Source organism: Nomascus leucogenys, chromosome 6 (genome assembly GCF_006542625.1).
Source record: "Nomascus leucogenys isolate Asia chromosome 6, Asia_NLE_v1, whole genome shotgun sequence".
Taxonomy (NCBI): Eukaryota; Metazoa; Chordata; class Mammalia; order Primates; family Hylobatidae; genus Nomascus; species Nomascus leucogenys.
This window is the reverse complement of record NC_044386.1, coordinates 92000010-92020257: the sequence shown is the minus strand read 5'-3', so window position 1 is coordinate 92020257 and position 20248 is coordinate 92000010. Positions and strand designations below refer to the sequence as shown.

Below are 20248 nucleotides of genomic sequence, written 5' to 3'. Positions count from 1 at the left end.
CCCAGCTACTTGGGAGGCTGAGGCAGGAGAATCACTTGAACCCGGGAGGCAGAGGCTGAACAGTGCTAGGACCTGAGCTCTGCCTGGCCATGGTGACTCTGAGCCAGGTAACCCCACGTTAGTCTCAGTCTGTCACTGTGTCTCACAGGGGATGTCAGCATTACCTTTGGAGTCAAAGTAGGTAAGCCAGGGTAACCAGAGTTCCCAGCAGGGACCAAGACCAAAGGATGCAGGGGTTGGGCCTGTCCCGGAAGATCAGGCTGGACGAGGGGCTCCATGAAGTTGGGGCAGCTGAGGGCCTGCCCTTCAGGTTACAGGCATCTGGGTCCTGGTCTAGACCCTCATATGCCATCCAGAAACCCAACCCTAGGGATCCTACCCAGGCTGGTAGCAGAGAGTCAATCCTTGTACTCACCCCACCAAAAGCTCTGAAATGAGGGGGCCTATGGGTGGGGGAAAGACTCTTCAGAAAAAGGTTCTCAGGGTCAGGGAAGGTTTGAGCTGGGCCTTAGGGCAGCCAGAGAGGTAGGTGACAGGTCCCCTCACAAAGCCTGCCAGAGAATGCAGGAGGAATACAGGTGTAGTGGTGGGAATGTTCTGGAAGACAGCAGGAAGCCTCCCACTCACTAATGGGGCCGAGTGAGGTCAGGTCCACACACGAGGAGAAGCTGGAATCCACACACTGGTGCACTTTGTTTTTCATTTTAGAGACAGGGTCTTGCTCTGTTGCCCAGGCTGGAGTGTGGTGGTGCAATCATAGCTCACTGCAGCCTTGACCTCCTGGGTTCATGCGATCTTCCCACCTCAGCCTCCTGAGTAGCTGGGACTATAGGTGCATGCCACCATGCCTAATTTTATTTTTTTTGAGACAGGGTCTGGCTATGTTGCCCAGGCTGGTCTCAAGTGATCTTTCCACCTCAGCCTCCCAAAACACTGAGACTACAGGGACAAGCCAGCACTCCTGGCCATGCTGGTGCATTTTGGCTGCCATGGTGCACAGGAGGTATGAGCTGCGGGGCAGAATCTGCTCCTGGACCTCTACCCAGGCCTGCACCCAGACTGACCCCTGGGCTGCAGGGAGCAGGTGTGGAGAGAATGCAGCAAGCAGAGCAGGCTAGCCAGTGATGGAGACCCAGGCTGGGACTAGGAGAGATAGGGCTCCAACCCTCGGCCTAGTGGCCCTGCCCAACCCCATGGGGCCAAGATGACTTCCTAGGAGCCAGGCATGGAGGCCAGCAGGCACCTGAACTGAGGACAGAAGATTCTGATGAGAGGGAGGGGGAGGCCTCTGACATAGTTTGGATACTTGTCCCATCCACATCTCGTGTTGAAATGTGATCCCCAATGCTGGAGGTGGGGCCTACAGCGTGAGGTGTTTGGGTCATGGTGGGGGATCCCTCATGAATGGCTTAGTGCCCTCCCCATGGTAATGAGTGAGTTTTCTTATTTTTTTATTTTTTGAGGCAGAGTCTCACTCATAGCCCAAGCTGGAGTGCAGTGGCATGATCTTGGCTCACTGCAACCTCCACCTCCTGGGTTCAAGTGATTCAATGAGTGAGTTTTCTATTAGTTCACAGGAGAGCTTGATGCCTCCTCTCTCTTGCTTCTTCTCTCACCATGAGACATGTCTGCTCCCTCTTTGCCTCCTGCCAGAAGTAAAAGCTTCCTGAGGCTTCACTAGAAGCCTAGCAGATGCTTGTACAGCCTGCAGAACTGTGAGGCAAATAAACCTCTTTTATAAATTACCCAGTCTCAGTGCCAGGAGCAGTGGCTCATGCCTGTAATCCCAATACTTTGGGAGGCCGAGGCGGGTGAATCACTTGAGGTCAGGAGTTCAAGACCAGCCTGGCCAACCTGGTGAAACCCTGTCTACTAAAAATACAAAATTAGGCGGGCATGGTGGTGCATGCCTGTAATCCAAGCTACTTGGGAGGCTGAGGCATGAAAACTGCTTGAACTGGGAGGCAGAGGTTGCAATGAGTTGAGATCACACCATTGCACTCTAGCCTGGGCCACAACAGTGAAACTCCATCTCAAAACCCTGTCTGTACTAAAGATACAACAAATTAGCCAGGCATGGTGGTGCATGGCTATAATTCCAGCTACTCAGGAGGCTGAGGCAGGAGAGTAGCCTGAACCCAGGAGGCGGAGGTTGCAGTGCCCTGAGATTGTGCCACTCTACTCCAGCCTGGGCGACAGAGCTAGACTTCATCTCAAAAATAAATAAATAAATAAATAACCCAGTCTCAGGTATTCCTCTAGAGCAATGCAAAGCGGACTAATACAGTGTCCACTGGACCTGACACTCAGGGAAGGGCTGGTCTTGACTCTGCCATTAACAGCCAGACTATGACAGAGTTGTTCCCCTGCTCTGCCTCAGTTTGTCCTCTCTCAGCTGAGCAGAGCAGGGATAATTGCTTCTCATGTGGGCCACAGGACAAAACAAAGTCCTGAGTCCCACAGGAAGGTAGGTGGGCTATGTCCAAGGGGAGACAGACCTGGGCAGTATTTTATGTCCCTGGGGTGGCAGAGGGACATGGAGAAGATGCCTCCTTTGTGGGCAAAGGAGAAGGGAAGATAAGCAGAGAGGTACCAGACACCCACCTCACCCCCACCTCCCCCACCCCACACCAGGTCCATTCCCACTAAGCCCCCAACTCAGGCTGCACCATTCCCCTTTGGTCAGCGTGACTTCCCAGCCAAGCTGACAGAAGCTGACAGATTGGATTCCACAGGGATTCATCAGGGACAGCACGTAGTGTAGGTGATGTGCAGGATGGAAGTGGAGAGGGGAGATGGGAGCTGTGGTGTCAGGTCTGGGGCTGCCAACATGGTACCTGCCCTGGCCATGGGCAGACCATGCTGGTCCACGCTGCCAGATGTGGCCTCTAATTCTAAGGTCTCTGAGTTCCAGGCCAGGACTGGAGCCAGACTCCCCTTGAGGACAGGGGACACAGTACACATAGACATTACTTGTGCTTTGGGCAAAGCCAGCTGGACAAATGAATGAAAGGGGCCCTGCTGGAGGGTAAAACTGGGCCTGGACTACTCAGACCTGCCTCTGTGACAGGACGGTCCCATCTTTCCAGTCAGACTCCTGAGCTGGAAGCCCACCCAGCCAGGGAGTGGGGAAGGGGTGGCCTGCAGTCTCCCTTGAGTCTGTAGCCCCTCCCACCCAAGGGAGCTCCATAAAAAAAGATGCAGAAACACCAAGTGCTCCTCTCAGCTGTTGGCTGCTTCCTGACATGGCCTCCAGGACCCTGGATGAATCAAGATGGGGCTGCTAGCAGCTGGGGGCAGGGGGAAAGCTGGGTCCCCAAGGTGGATGCCCAGCAGGAACATGCAGGTGTGGCGAGTGATGGGCCCTCAGGGCTGAGCCCCTTCTGCCCAGGGGACCTTGGTGACACACTTGCTGCTGAGCTTAGCCCAAGGAGTCAGGGCCTGGTGCCAAGCAGCCTCTCTGCTTGCGAAGACAGTCCTGGGATCGTTACCCCCCTGCCCAGGGCTCAAGCATCCAGGCTGGGGAAGGGCCAGCAGTCAGAAAGAAGGAGGCCATGGGTGTGGGTTCCCTAGCAGTCAGAGGCCTTGGTGGACAAAGCCCCTATGAGGGGGATGAGGGGGAAGGGAGACAGAGCTGTACCTCTCACCCTGAGATCCGTGGTGCCAGGCTCCAGAGGGGGCCCCGGGGGGAGACCAGCACGACAGGAGCTGCTACGATGCCTTTGGGCACCTACTCTGCAGGGCTGGGCCAGCCTGAGGTTGGCAGCAGAGGGGTGGGCCAGGCACCACAAGGAATGAAGCTTTGTTTGGTAGAGCTGTGACCCTCTTCATCCTCTCCTGACCCCCAGCTGACCCTCGTCCTCAGACCTCTGCAGAACTTTGACCAAGTGGTGGTGGAGGAATTCCAGTGGGTCCAGGGTGGCCCTGGGTGACCCAGGGCTCAGACCAGGGTTCTGGGATTAAGGACAGGAGGCTGGAAGAGATGACCTCCCCTAATCCCCCCCAAGGCTGCCCAGCGCCCTGATGTCTGTGAAAATCCTCTCAGCAGGCCAGACCCACTGACCGCCAGAGTGGGTGCCACCTTCTTCAGGGTGGCGCCAGCCCAGGCCGTCATGTGGGACTGTGCACGCCAGGGTCTGCACACCCTGTGGAAGGCAGAAGGCCTCGTGGTAGACATGGTCATCCCAGACCAAGGTCAGTACCTCCTTCCCTCTGCAGGCTGCCTCCCTCTGTCCCTCTGCCTCCTCCCTTGGGCTTGCTGCCTCCACATGCCCTGATTTGAAGCCTGCCTCCCCTCCTCATGGAGCCCTCCAAGGTGCTCCTAGCCCCAGCTCTCTGGTCCCACAGCAACTTCTGGGCCCAGATTCTGTCTTCTCAGAAGCCTGAGAGGCAGAGCCCTACCTGGCCATAGCCTTCTTGCCCTGCTCTAAGCAGTCCTAGCCCCAAAGCCTCCAGCCTGCTGGATACCTTTATGTCCAGCTATGCTGTGGCTCTCCTCATCCTGGGCCTCCTGCTTGTCACAGTTGCCCTTGTCCTGGTGAGTGTCTGGCTGGGCCAGGGCTCCTTCCTGAGTGGCAGGCTGAGCCTTTGACGCCTTGAGCCTTTGAGCCAAGCTGAGGGGTGAGCAGGCCCCTTTACACCCCTGATTCCCCCATCCAAGCCCAGCATCTCCTCATTCTCCAGCTGGGGCCGCAGGATTTGGGGCCAGAGGGTTGGGCCTGATCCCAGTGTCCCCGCCCTTCTTGTCAAGGTGCTAAACTTGAGGGCGTGACTTGGGTGCTGACTTTCCCAGGAACTCACAGCCAGAGAGGGCCAGGCACGAGCCTGAGGTCACACAGCCATGGGCTTCTTCCCTCCTAGACCCCCAAGGACTGGACTTGCAGGGCTGGGACAGAGGTGGGGTGGGGGAAAGCAATGCCTTGTCAACCCACGCAGGGAGCCCCGCTACCATCCCCAAGGTGCATAAAGTCGAGAAACACCCCTGCTCCCACGTCCATGCTCACTCAGGGCCCTGCTCCAAGTGCTTGGCACTCACACCGGCCTCCCGCCCTCCAGGTCACAGGTATCGGTCTTGTTTACAGAGGGGGAAATGGTGGCCAAGAGCCTCCCCCAGGACACACAGCTAGACCACACAGAAGACTTAGGTGCAGCTGAGGGGTCCACAGTCTCTGCTGCCCCTTCTGCCACTCGTGCTGCCAGGGACCACACTTTGGAGAGGAAGGAACGAGAGTGAGCTGGGTGCTCACACATGGGGCACGGGGGACTAAGGAAGGGTCAGCCAGGAGGAAAGGGCAAGGTCTGATCCTGTACGTACATATCACAGAGTCCGCGGAGTCAGGAGACCCAGGGCCAGGTCCCAGCTCTGTGGCTGCTTGGTATGTGACTGTGGTTAAGTCATCTCCCTGGACTCTCCATGCACTTTGCATGCTGCGTGCACCTTCTAGGATGAGCCCAGACCCTGGCTGGCCTCATACTTACTGCGCAGGCTGCAGACCTGCAAGTACTTCTACAAGGGGCTTTGCTTCTCCTCATAACAGCGGCATAGGCTGGCCATGTGCTCTGGGGGTAGAATGGAGTAGCTCTGGAGGTAGCAGGTGGGGGCTGGGCTTGGGTTCCTGGCCCAGACAGGGCAGGGTACACCTCAGGGTCACAGGGCCTGTTCCCTTCTCTAGCAGCCCTTGGCCCACAGGCTGCCCAGCTGCCCACCCACAACCCGTACCTTTGGGCAGCCCCAGCTGCTGCAGTTCACTGGACAAGGATTCGCCATCGACACTGTGCTTGGCCGCACCGGAGAGCACGAAACGACACTGCCACTGTGGCCTTCATATCGCCTGACTCTGAGGGACCCATGGGTGGGACAGGGGGTGTCACTGTGGCCCCAGCCACCTCCCAGTTGCCCTATTAACTTCAGCTCAAGGCCCCAAGGCCTCCTGAGGGCTACGGGCACTGCTACTGCTCCACCAGGAGCTGGCAGAGGACAGGAAGGTGGGAAGGTCAATGTCTTTCTTTCCCTCATGCTCCTCCACTAGGGAAGGCAGGTTAAGGATGCTGCTGGGAGGGGTGGGGGGCCCCTCTGTACCAGGCACCATGCCGAGGTCCCAGGGTTGCCTGGGGCCTGTGGACTCAGCGGGGTACTCACCAAACTTAGCATCAACCGTGAGCTTCAGGATCTTCTCATACTGTGGTGAAAGGAGACCTTCAGGGGGTGCCAGGCCCCTGCTCACCAGCCCCTCACCCCTAGCCTGGATCCTGCAACAAGGAACAGACAGGCTGGAAAGAAGGAAGGGAGGTGCCCAGAGAGGTTGAGAGGCTGGTTCACCCATCTCCCTGGGCCTAGTGCAGAGTTTCAGGGCACCGGGGGTCATAAGGTCATGGGACAATGGGGTGCTGGGTCTTGTACTCACATCAATTCCCTGTCCCAGCAGCTCCTTTAGTACCTGGCTGCAGAGCACTGCAACTTCACAGAGGACTGCGAGGGAAGTCCTTACATCAGCCAGGCTGGCAAACCTCACCCCTTCTTCCTGGGGACTGGCTCAGAGCAGGCCAGTCACTGATCAAGGTCACAAAGCATGGTAGCACAGGCTGAGAGCACTGAGGCCCTAGCCCCAGAGAAACCTCACCATCCCCTACACCCGCAATTCCCAGGCCCAGCACCCCTCCTCCACCGAGAGTAGACCCTGTGCACTCAACCATCTTGGCCAGCGTGCTGATCCCTGCCAGGACCCAGTCGAGACAGTCCAGATCACCACAGAACCGGAACCTCTGCAAGGGAGGGAGGCAGGTAATCAGGCTGGAGGGAGGTCTGAGGTGTGGCCAGGATCCGTGTGTCTCCCACACTGCTGCCCAGCAGGAACCCCTGGTCCCCGACATAGATGGATACCCTCTGGCCACTTGTTCTCCCCTATCACCAGGCTGTTGAGTAAACTCTCTCCCTGACCCACCCTGCCACCAAACCCTGCTCTGAGGTCTACTCCAGGCATTCATCTGTTCAGCAAACATCAATTGAGTGCCTTCTCTGTGTTAGCACCCACTCTAAGTGCTGGGGGTACAGCAGGGGATAAAACAAAGTCCTGGGCCTCACAGAGACGAGTGAACTCTCTCCCTTCTTCCCCATACCCACACAACTCCAGCCACTCCAGCTTCCCTGCTGCTGCTCAGGGACACCAGCCTTGCTCCCGCTGCACTCTCTATGTGGCTTGCTATCCTTTATTTCATTCCACTCTCTGCTCAAGTGACATCTCATCAGACGAGCCCCCCTTTTTTTTTTTTTTTTTAAAGACGGAGTCTTGCTCTGTTGCCCAGGCTGGAGTGCAATGGCGCAATCTTGGCTCACTGCAACCTCCACCTCCCGGGTTCAAGCAATTCTCCTGCCTCAGTCTCCCAAGTAGCTGGGACTATAGGTACGCATCACCATACCCAGCTTTTTTGTATTCTTGGTAAAGACAGGGTTTCACCATGTTGGCCATGCTGATCTCGAACTCCTGACCTCAGGTCATCTGCACACTTTGGCCTCTCAAAGTGCTGGGATTACAGGCGTGAGCCACTGCACTCTGGCAGGCCGGCCCTTCTTGATCATACTTCCTAAAATAGCCCCTAACACAAGGAAATTTTGGGGGCCAGTGGATATGTTCGTTATCTTGATTGTGGTGATCCAACAGCCAGGAAGATTTGGTCTTTACTTGTCCAGCCTCATCTTTCCCTAACCTCCAGATGATACTCTCCAGCTATGGGAAATGCATTCATTCCTGGGGAGCCATGCTCTCTCTCATCTGAAGTCTCTGCACATGCTGATCCCTGTCTGAAGACACACGCCTCGCACCCTTGCCTCCCAACCCCTGGTACACAAACTGTACTTCAGCCAGCCAGCTCCTGCCATCGCCTTTAAGGCTGACGGCATCCTCAGGGAGCGCCCTTAGCACTACACACAAGGCGCAGTTAGGTCTCTGCCCCTGGAGCCTTAACTATGACTGCCAGTTCAAGCCTCTGATTTCCCCTTCCCTCGGCAGCTCAAGTCCACCCAGTGCCTAGCACACTTCGTGGTATAGACTAGGCACTTTGAACATACGGACGGATGGATTGGATGGATGGATGGATGGATGGATGGATGGATGGATGGATGGATAAGTCTCAGCCCCAAAACTACTACTTTCTGGATCTGGAAAGAGCGGAGTGGCTTCCTAACTGTGCAAGAGTGAGCCTGATTCTAAGCACGTTCTTGTCCAAGTCCCACAGCAGGGCTGGGGAACGGGGTGTCCTTGGGAGGTCCTCTTGGGGCTAGGGAAGACCTGAAAGGACTCCCAGCTCCAGACAAGCCCTAGTTCCTGCCCCGGGAGTCAGGGGCCCTTCCTTCCGCCAGGGAAGCATGGGGACTCTAAGCCCGCCGGCCTGCTCTGTCTTACCCGCCCCACTCCCGGAGCGGTATGGCGGTGGACTTTTCTTCACCAGACCTGCTAACCTCACGCCCGCACACACTGTGCGGAGCGGCCAGTGCAGACAACCTCCGCCCGTTTCCAGAGCCACTGGCGCCCCCTCATTTCCGCTCCAGCAGCCCATGGCCACTTCACCCCTGGTGCCTCATCATCGCGCGAGGAAGCCAGGCCCGGGAATTTCTTTTTCCGGTCCCGCCGGGTCAGCTGAGTCGACGATCACGTGACTTGGACTAACGACCTCTGGGGCGGTGGGAACTGCTCGAGTGAGGCTGGGGGAGGACCGCAACTTACTGGAGGTGCTGGGGGCGAAATGCTGGCGTCTCCTCCTCCGTCTCCCAGAATCCTTCCCTGGAAAAAACCAGCGCCAACCGCCAGTTTAACTGAGGACCGATTTAAGGCATTACGAAAGACAGTGGAAGTTATTTCATTTACTTTTATTTTCATTAACTTAAGGGGGTAGGATCCCGGGAGCCAGGGGGATTCAGGTCATTGCCATGTTTTCCACTGTTAAGCGAATAGCATTATACACAGCTGTGGGCTGTGGCAAAAGACATTTTTAAAACTTTTCAAATATACTACACATACAGAAAATTGTATCTATTACAAATATAAAGCTTAATAAGTTTTCATCAACTGTAGACCTCACATAACCAGCACCCAGATAAGGAAATAACCAGGTAACTTCTTGAAGTGCATGGGTATTTTATTTCATTTTGATGAATCGTCTAGGTGCCTAGCAAAAAGGGCTGTCATAATTAACATGCTCAGGAAAACTCCCTACAGCTTCAACATCAATAGATGCTTATCTTAATTTTTGCCAATCTGATGGGTTAAAAAAAAATCGGTTGCTTCGATTGCAGTGGTAGTCTGATTACTGGTAGCTTTGAGCTAATGGGTAATCTAGAACAACGAAGTTTCCGACGTTGACTTGAGGCAAAAACAAAAAGACAAAACAACAACAAAAATACATTAAAGAATAAACTAATAACCAAAGAAGAAACTGAATACAGTCGTCCCTTAGTTAACCTCAAGATATTGGTTCCAGGACCCCAGAGATACCAAAATTCACAGATGCTCAAGCTCCTGATATAATATGGCATAGTATTTGCATATAACCTATGCACATCCTTCTGTATACTTTAAATCATCTCTAGATTGCTAATACCTAATACAACATAAATGCTTCGTAAATAGCTGATATAAAGTATTTTAAAATTTTTGTGTTTCTTGTTTTACTTTTTCCAAATTTTTTGATGCACAGTTGGTTAAATCCAAGGATCCAGAACCCGAGGATACAGATGGCTGACCATAGTTTGAGCTCTCTCCTCAATTGCATGCCTGTCCCATGCACCAGGTGCAGCTGGTTTGATTGTTGCAGGCTTTCAAGTTTTCAAAAGACAGAGCTCATGACAAGTAAACTGCTCTATAGAATGGAAATGGAAAGTGTCCCAATTCATGGTAAAATTGAACTCATTTCTGAAGAGTTCTTTTACAAATCATAAGCACTAGCCTGTTGAAAGCAACAGTATGTTAAGTTACTAGACTATCCTATACCATGTCAAAGAAAAATTTTAAGAACATAAGACCTGTAATCATAGCACTTTGGGAGGCCAAGGCCAGTGGATCGCTTGAGCCCAGGAGTTCTAAACCAGCTTGGGCAACATAGGGAGACCCCAGTCTCTACAAAAAATTAGCTGCTTATGCTGGTGCACACGTGTCGTCCCAGCTACCTAAGAGGCTGAGATGGGAGGATCTCTTGAGCCTGGGAGGTGGAGGCTGCAGTGAGCCATGATGGCGCCACTGTACTCCATCCAGCCTGAGCAACAGAATGAGACCATCTCAAAAAAAAAAGGAAAAAAGAAAAAAAGAAAAAAAAATGCTGGGTGCAGTGGCTCATGCCTGTAATCCTAGCACTTTGGGAGGTCGAGGCAGGCAGATCACCTGAGGTCGGGAGTTGGAGACCAGTGTGGCCAACATGGCAAAACCTGTCTCTACTATAAATAAATAAATAAATAAATAAATAAATAAATAAATAAAAATTAGCTGAGCATGGTGCCGGGTGCCTGTAATCCCAGCTACTTGGAAGGCTAAGTCACAAGAATTGCTTGAACCCGGGAGGTCGAGGTTGCAGTGAGCCGAGATTGCACCACTGCATTTCAGTCAGTTTCAGCAACAGGGTGAGATGCCGTCTCAAAGAAAAAAAAAAAAAAGATATAGGAATGGTTCAACTTTTATTTCATCCTGTCAGTAGGTTAAGGAAGAGAAAAATTGATTTGGAAAACCATTTCTTATTTAAAAAGAAAATTAAGAACAGATGAAAACTGTCCTGTCTTAAGAGTATTTGAAGAAAAAACAGCAAATTTAACATCAGACAGACAAAATATTTAAATTCAGAAATAAAGTTAAAAGGTGGGTGGAGTGCCCTTTTAATGTCATACTGGGGCATTGTTTCATAGATACTTATTTTACTATTAAAGATTGACTATTTAGAGCAGTGGTTCTCACACATTAGAGTGCATCATCATCACCTGCAGGGCTTGTGAAACGGGCTGCTGGGCCCCACACCAGAGTTTCTAACTCAATAGGACTGAGGTGGGGCCTGAGCATTGAAGGTCTGTATTCCCAGGTGAGGCTGGTGCTTCCAATTTGAGACCATGGTTTGAAAACCACTAATGTAGGGAAATATACTAGAGAATATGTTATGAATATATGTGAGAATATGTATATATGTTAACTTACAGATTTCTGTCCAGTAGAAAAGATAACTCCCAAAGATGACAGTTTTATTTCCCAAAAGGATTTTTTTTTTGTTTGAATCAGAATCTTGCTCTATTGTCCAGGCTGGAGTGCAGTGGCATGATTTCGGCTCACTACAGCTTCCACCTCCCAGGTTCAAGCAATTCTCCTGCCTCAGCCTCCTGAGTAGCTGGGACTACAAGCACCCACCACCGCGCCTGGCTAATTTTTTGTATTTTTAGTAGAGACAGGGTTTCACCATGTTGGCCAGGCTGGTCTTGAACTCCTGACCTCAGGTGATCTGCCCACCTCAGCCTCCCAAAGTGCTGGAATTACAGGCGTGAGCCACCATGCCTGGCCTCCCTATAGGATATTAACAAATTTTGTCTCTATCTCAGAATGCATTTCGGAATGCCCTTCCTGGAGCACTATAGACACTGTCTCTCAAAACACCCCTTGAACTAGCTTCACCGTGTTGCTGACTCCCTTGTAAACTAAAGAAAATATCTTATACTTCATTATTTGTATGAAAGTCAACCTTTTCACATTGTGAAAAATTATACTTCAGGCTGGGTGCAGTGGCTGACGCCTGTAATCCCAGCACTTCAGGAGGCCGAAGTGGTGGGATCACTTGAGGCCAGGAGTTTGATACCAGCCTGGCCAACATGTCGAACCCCATGTGTACTAAAAACAAAATCAAAATTAGCTGGGCATGGTGGCACACACCTATAGTTCCAGCTACTCAGGAGGCTGAGGCACAAGAATTGCTTGAACCCAGGAGGCTGAGGCTGCAGTGAGCCAAGGTTGCCATGAGCTGATATCGTGCCACTGCACTCCAGCCAGAGCCAGAGTGAGACTCTGTCCCAAAGAACAAAAAAGAAAGAAAATTATACTTTGATACAGTATGCTAATATAAAGGATATGATATGGCTTGGTTCTGTGTCCCCATCCAAATCTCACCTTGAATTGCAATAACCCCCACGTGTCAAGCGTGGGACCAGGTGGAGATAATTGAATCATGGGGGCAGTTTCTCCTGTGCTGTTCTCGTGATAGTGAGTGAGTTCTCACGAGATCTGATGGTTTTATTATGGGCTTTCCCGTTTGCTCGGCTTTCCTTCTCTCTCCTGCTGCCCTGGGAAGAGATGTCTTCTGCCATAATTGTAAGTTTCCTGAGGCCTCCCCAGCCATGCAGAACTGTGAGTCAACTTAAACCTCTTTTCTTTATAAATTACCCAGTCTTGGGTATTTCTTCATAGCAGCTTGAGAATGGACTAATACAGTGTACTAATAACAGCTCAGACCGTAGTATACAGGTACTACTATATTTTGATGCTAGAGATATTCCCATTAAGGTCAGGAGCAGTATGTGCTATCATTACCATGATCTAACATTGTTCCAGAGGTTTTTAGGTCAGCAGTTCTCAACTGGAGGTAATTTTGCCTCCCTGGGGATATTTGACAATATCTGAAATCATTTTGGATGTCACACTGAGGAGTGCTACTGTCATGTAGCAGGCAGAGGCTGGGGATGCTGCATCCCAAGAGGCACGAACAGCTCCATAACAAAGAATTATCCAGCCCAAAATGTCAATAGTGCTGCTGTTGAGAAACCCTAGTCTAGATAAATAAAACATGGGAAATCCATTAACATAAATGTGGGAAAATAATAAACTAGTATTTGCCAATGACAGTCTAGCTAGGAGGTCCAAAAGAAGCACCTGAAGAACAGTTAGATTTTGCAGGGGCTGCCTGGTGGCTCATGCCTGTAACCCCAGTGCATTGTGAGGTCGCATTGGGAGGATCTGTTGAGGCCAGGAGTTCAAGACCAGCCTGGGCAACATAGTGAGACCACATCTCTACTAAAAATTAAAACATCAGCCAGATGTGGTGGTGTGCTCTGAGAGTCCCAGCTGCTGAGGTGGGAGTATCGCTTGAGCCCGGCAGTTGGAGGCTATGGTGAGCTGTGATCATGACACTGTACTCAAAAAAAAATTTTTTTTCTCTGTTGCATATGGGGTCTTGCTATGTTGCCCAGGCTGTTCTCAAACTCCTGGCCTCAATCAGTCTTCCTGTCTCAGCCTCTGAAAGTGTTGAGATTACAGGCGTGAGCCACTGCCCCTGGCCTTACAAAATAAAAATTAAAAAAAGAAGTTACAGGATGTTATGTGGCCTGCTGAAAGATGTTGGAAAACAGTTGTGCATGTGATCCCTGCTGTAACCACTTATAAAAGTATCAGGATTAAGAAATGTACCGCGTCTGGCTTTCCCAAGTTTAGGTTCCTGCTGAAAGAATGAGATGGATCTTTTCTTCCTCTGCTCCTCACCTCCTTGCAAGAACCAGGACTGTGCATTTTGACGGGCAGACTCTTACCTCTGGCAGGCCACAGAGGGCATGCAAAGCATTTCCATGTGTGTTTTCTGGGTACTTGGATAAGGACCCCCTGTCCAGGCCTTTGTTTAGGATATTTGGCCCATGGAGGAATGAGGCTGGAATCAACTGGGAGGGGCAGAGGCTTCAACTGGAAGGAGGAGTGACCCGAACTCCAGGTTCTGGGCCTACACTTTGTTCCCATGAAGCACCCCATTAGTGGTGATTGGGGCCTGGAAGTCAGGGTCCTTAGTGGCCAAGTGTTGGCTGGACAGGAGGAGCTGAGGAAGGTGAGGGGCATCTCTCCAGCACCGCCCCCTGCCCCGTCCCCAAATCAATGTCCTCTGACAGCTCAGACACAGCCCCAGCCACCAGCAGTGCAGGTCAGGAAGGGCGAATGCAGTCAGCAGGGATCTGCTCCATAGTCTCCACCTCACTTCATCTCAGGTTGTGGGGAGTGAGTCCCCGCAGCACTGATAGGATATCCTGTCAGCTGAGAACATTCAGCTTGATTTAGAAAGATAAGGTGGGACATCTCTCGGGCATGGCATGTGGAGCAGTGCCATCCCTCTGTGGCAGCGAGCCAAGCAATAAACTAGAATGTGCAAAACCTGCGTCCCAGAATCGCCATTCCTGGAGGAAAAGGCTATATTGTCAAGATGCCCACAACTAAATTAACCCAAACATTCCACCCAGCCTCGAAAACCAGTAGAACTTTGACATTAATACACTAACCCTCAGGTCTATATGGAAATGTGTAAGAATGGCCACATACTATAACCTGCAGTCATTGAGAGAAAGGAGCCCCAGAACAAATGGAACCAAGTCCAGAAACATGTCTGTCTAAGGGCAAGATGCCAGCATGTGTGTCAGCCAGGGAAGCAGACCAGGGGGAGATATTTATTAAGATTTTAAACCGGGCTCCGTAGCTCAGGCCTATAATTACAACACTTTGTGAGGCTGAGGTGGGAGGATCACTTGAGCGCAGGAGTTTGAGGCTTCAGTGAGCTATGGTTGTGCCACTGAATTGCAGCCTGGATGACAGAGCAAGACCCTGTCTCAAAAAAAGAGTGCTCAGATGCACCCTTACATGAAGCCACCTTGGGTACAGCTTCCAAGACTGGCAAGGCGTTACTCAGGACCAGGGGGCCCAGCCCTAGCTCAGCTTCCACCACCTGAGTGGCACCTGGAGGTGGTCACAGTGTCCTCAGTCCAGTCTCTATTGGGTTTCAGATCCCCCTATCATCATGCCTTTTTAGCCCAAGCTCTGCCTCATTATGGCCTTCACTGACCGCAGCCTCTTCCACCTCCCCAAAGGGACCCCTGCTCATGCTCTCCAGCCCACAGGAGTGCCTGCTTCTCCAGGAAGCCCACCCTGCTGGCTCTGGCTCTATATAGGAAAGCTGGGCAGGCTGGATCCCACCACTGAGTTCAGTCTCTGGGGTCTCCACCCATGCTAGGCTTCCACTGATGGGACATAAGTAGCCAGAGGGGTTCTTTACATCCACACAAGAACCCCATAGTGACCAGGAATGGGGTTCTGAGAGGTTAAATGACTTGCCCAAGACCCCAGAGCTGGCTAGAATTCCTGCACTGCCACATCCAAGGCCACATTTGGGCCTCCCACTTGGGGGCCCAGACACCCCTCTGCATCTACCAGGCTGGGAAACACATGTCTGCTGCAGCTTCCTCCCAGTGACTTACAGCAGCTGCAGGTTTCTGGGGGGCCTTCTACGGGGCCCACCGCAGCAGGGAGCCGAGAACTCTTACAGAGCCCTGCGTTCTCTCTCCACCCCCTTCAGCTCTGAACTCATATACTAGCTGCTCTGATATAAGAACAGACCTTGGTGAGGGTGTTGGGGCTCTTGTCAGTAGCCCAGGCCTTCAGGAATCAGGTGATGTCGATCTGAAGCGGACGTGCCTGCTGGAGGGACTGGGGGGAGCAAGCATGGCCCAGGGCCCTGGCCTCCTGCAGGGGCAGCCCCTCTTCCTTCCCAGGGTCCCCTGAGAATCTAAAGGCATCCAGGGTAAAGTGCAGTGTTCAGCTGTGTCCTGGGGTCCAGGAAAGCCAAGGAGAAGTTGCTCCACCTGCTGTCCACCAGGCACCCCGGCAGAGAACAGCCTCAGCCCACCCCAGCCCAGCACCAGATCCCAGGGACGGATCCACCTGTAAGAGGGCAGCATGAGACTGCCCCTGTCGTCCCCAGAGAGTCCCCTCAGTCATGGGCTCTGACCAGGGTGCAGGTGGGCCCAGCAGGCTGGCCCAGTGTGGGTGTGGCTGTACACTGGTCCTCTGAAGAACCTCAGGGGCTTGTGGCAGCTGGTGTATGTCTGGGCTTGGAAGTAGATCATGTCCCCCAGCCAGAGGGCAGGGGACACTTGTTTTGCATTCCAGTCCTCTGCAAGGACAGGGACCCCAGGCTCTGGGCACCCCAGCTCTGCCCACCCTGCCCACAGCCTACCACCATTTGGCCCAGGCAAGTTGCCCCGGCTCCCACAGAGGGAGCCGCCCTTCCCACCTCCTGATGTTTGCCCATACCAGTCAAGTTCCATTCTGGAAAAACCCTCCACGTCCTTGGGAAGGCATCTCCTCCTTGACTCCTTTTCAGAGCTATCGTCCCCACTTTCATTTTCTACCTATCATTCGATGCAGAGACAAGCTTCTTCCCTGGGCCAGGGCTGCTCTGGAGGCAGGGAGGTTGTGGCCAGGCTGTGGGGTGTAGCAGAGCACCAGGTATAGACCAGGTTCTCCAGGCACACCTGGGCAGAGAAGTCAGAACCCACAGGTGAATGCCCCTCCCTTCGGCCCCACCCACCTCACAGGCAGAAAGAGGGAGGCTTCACAAGGAGGTTGAGGTAAACAGGAGAGCCCGGGTCACCTCTCTCTGATCTCCTGCCCCCTTAGGAGAAAGCCAGAGGTTGGAGCTGGGAGGTGTCGAGAGCCCTGGCCCAGTCCTGGTTTCACTGACGAGGCTCAGGGAGGGGCTGGGTCAGCCCAAGTCACTGAGTCCATAAGGGAAGGTTCTGACCATAACCCAGGACCCTAAAGTTAACCGAGGCCGTATCCATTCCCCACGTACACCAAGGTAGGGCTTCTGGCTTCTAAGGCCGAGGCCCAGCACACCTCTCCCTCCCCTTGCCTGCAGCTGTTGTCACACATCAAAAGTGAGCTTTTCCCCAAGGGGCTGGAGGTGTAGCTCCTTGGACTGGACCAGGTGGCCAATCCAAACAAGCCCCTGTGGGTCCCCACCAGCCAGGCCTTCTCACGCCACGCAGCAGCTGGGGGCACCAGGATACCCTGGGGGATTCCAGGGAGGAGCCCTCCCCCTGGCTCCCACAGTAGCACTGCTGCCCCCAGACCCACCACAAGCCCCGTGTCCATGAGGCCTTTGAGAACCTGGCCCCTCACACACACCTGCCCCACTCCTCACACCTGGCTTTCCTGTGAAAAGTGGAACTGGTTCCACCTGGGCCAGCTGGAGAAGGGCCTCAGGAAATCACCATTTTGGGGATTCATTCCAATCATCCATTCATTTATTCACCAAATACCCACTGTCCACTTTTCTGTACCAGGCCAGGGGTGATGGGCCAAGTGGAACACATGTCCCAAGGAGTTTTCCTCTCTTTACAGACAGGCAGACTCTCAGACCATGAGGTGCCCTCTGGGCTAGGGGGTGCCCAGGGCTGGATGCAATGGAGGGCCTCGCCCACAGGAGGTGCTGGTGGGTACAGATGTGGAGGCCACCATGGGGTGAGGGTGTTCAGACAGAGGACCTAGCATGTGCCCAGGCCCAGGGTGTGACCTGTCTGGAAGGCTTCCTGACTCTACCAACAATAGGCTGTGGCTGGATAAGGCTTCATGTCGATTTTTAACATTTAATACATTTTGATTATGTAACTAAACATTATTGTGATAAAAATTATGAAATATGGAAAAGTTAAAAACACAAACCAGCAAACCCCTTCTCTCCCTAAATAACTGCTTCAACAGTATTTTCTGACTTTTTTTCCCATGTATCTGCAGCTATAAACGTAAGTTGCACAAGATAGTATCCTTCCCCATATTCTTTGGAGCTGGATTTTTCACTCAGCAGTGAATAGAGGCAGACTTTAAACAGGCCAGGCATTGTGAGGGCCCTGAGAAAGGAGACCGACCATGTTGCTGGGTGACCTTGGGCAAGTCTCGCCCTCCTCAGAGCCTGGATTTTCTCAGTCCAGTGAAGGGCAGGAAGGGCTGTAGCAGGACTACATCAGCGCTTCCCAAACTCAGAACCGCCACGTGGAGCTGTGTGAGCTGTCACTGCACAACCCCAGGGGCAGGAGCATTCTTGTCATAGCCTCTGTGGGTGGGGCTCCTGCCCAAAAGTGTGCTGTGCAAACCTGGGACCCACAAGAGGATTTTAGGTGATATGCAGATGCATTTATTTTTACCATTGCCTTCTATCTGTAGTAAATGAGACCGATTCTCACCGGGAGGGCTTGTTAAACCACAGATCACTGAACCCACGCCTCAGAGGTTCTGATTCAGGAGGTCTGAGGTGGTGCCTGAGAATCTGCATTTCTAACAAGTTCTCAGGCGATGGTGATGCTGATGCTGCTGGCTCAGGGACCACACTTTGAGAACCACTAACCACAAGTTTCCTTTTATTCATTTATTTATTTCAGGCAGGGTTTTGTCCTGTCACCCAGGCTGGAGTATAGTCGTGCAATCACAGCTCACGGCAGCCTCAACCTCCCAGGCTCAAGTAGTCCTCATGCCTCACTTCCCAAGTAGCTGAAACCATAGACACACGCCACCACACCTGGATGTTTTTTTATTTTTTGTAGAGACAGAGTTTCACCATGTTGCTCAGGCTGGTCTTGAACTCCTTGGCTCGAGCAATTCACCTGCCTTGGCCTCCTAAAGCAAACTTTCCTTTTTAAATACATTTATTTATGTTTTAAAAATGAGTTGACTTAAAGCACATGAATAGATCTTCAACACTAACCACTGGGGAAATGCAAATTAAAACCACAGTAAGATATCACTATATATCTATTAGAACAGCTCAAATCAAGCATAGTGGTAGTATCAAATATTGGCGAGGATGAAGACAAAACTAACTCTCTCATACATCGCTGGTGGGAATATTAAATGGTACAGACACTCTAGAAAATAGTTTGGCAGCTTCTTTAATTAAATGTACACCTCAATATATGACCTAGCAATTGCTTCTGGGCATTTGTACCAGAAAATAAAACTGATATCTGCACAAAAACTCATACATGATTGTTCATGACAGATTTATTTGTAATAGCCTCAAACTGGAAAGAACCAAATATCCCCCAACAGGTGAATGGTTAAGCAAACTGACATATCCATTCTATGAAATACTATTCAACAATAAAAAGGGGGCCAGGCACAGTGGCTCATGCCTGTAATCCCAGCACTTTGGGAGGCCAAGGTGAGCAGATCACTTGAGGTCAGGAGTTCGAGACCAGCCTGGCCAACATGGTGAAACCCTGTCTCTACTTAAAAAAAAAAAAAAAAAAAAAAGGCTGGGCATGGTGTCTCTCACCTGTAATCCTAGCACTTTAGGAGCCTGAGGTGGGTGGATCACCTGAGGTCAGGAGTTCAAGACCAGCCTGGCCAACATGGTGATACCCCATCTCTACTAAAAATACAAAAAAAAATTAGCTGGGCATGGTGGCGGGCACCTGTAATCCCAGCTGCTTGGGAGGCTGAGGCAGGAGAATCACTTGAATCCAGGAGGCAGAGGTTGCAGTGAGCCGAGATCGAGATCATGCCATTGCACTCCAGCCTGGGCAACGAGAGCAAAACTTTGTTTCAAAAAAAAAAAAAAAAAACCAAACAAAAAAAACCCAAAAGCCAGCTGTGTTGGTGGGTGCCTATAATCACAGCTACTCAGGAGGCTGAGGCAGGAGAATCACTTGAACCCAGCAGGTGGAGGTTGCAGTGAGCTGAGATCGTGCCACTGCACTCCAGCCTGGGCAACAGAGCGAGACTCCATCTCAAAACAAACAAACAAACAAAAAACAGAAAAAACAATAAAAAGGAGCATGCACAACTTGGATGTATCTCAAAGGGCATTTGCTGAGTAGAAAAAAAAACAATCTCAAAAGGCCACATACTATGTGATTCCATTTATATAATGTTCTTTTTTTGTTTGGTTTTTGTTTTGTTTTTGAGACAAAGTCTCACTCTGGCCCTACTGGAGTGCAGTGGCATGATCTCGGCTCACTGCAGCCTCCACCTCTCGGGTTCAAGTGATTCTTGTGCCTCAGCCTCCCGAGTAGCTGGGAGTACAGGCGTGCACCATCATGCCTGGCTAATTTTTGTATTTTTAGTAGAGACAAGGTTTGCCATGTTGGACAGGCTGGTCTCGAACTCCTGGCCTCAACCGATCCACCTGCCTCGACCTCCCAAAGTGCTGGGATTATAGGTGTGAGTCACCATGCCGGGCCTCCATTCATTCATTCATTCATTCGAGACAGAGTCTTGCCCTGTAGCCTCCACCTCCCAGGTTCAAGCGATTCTCCTGCCTCAGCCTCCACGTAGCTGGAACTATAAGCTCGTGCCACCATGCCTGGCTAATTTTTCCATTTTATAATGTTCTTGAAGTGTGAAGATTATAAAGACAGCAGATTGGTGGTTGCCAGGAGTAGGAATAGTGGAGGGGAAGAGCCTGGAATAAGTGCAGAAGAATAGCAGGA

General features: G+C 51.8%; 1 pseudogene; it reads right to left on the bottom strand.

Annotated features, from left to right (window-relative positions):
* Nucleotides 1–5949: 5949 nt before the first annotated feature.
* Nucleotides 5950–8598, bottom strand: LOC115835397 (annotated as a pseudogene).
* Nucleotides 8599–20248: the final 11650 nt, after the last annotated feature.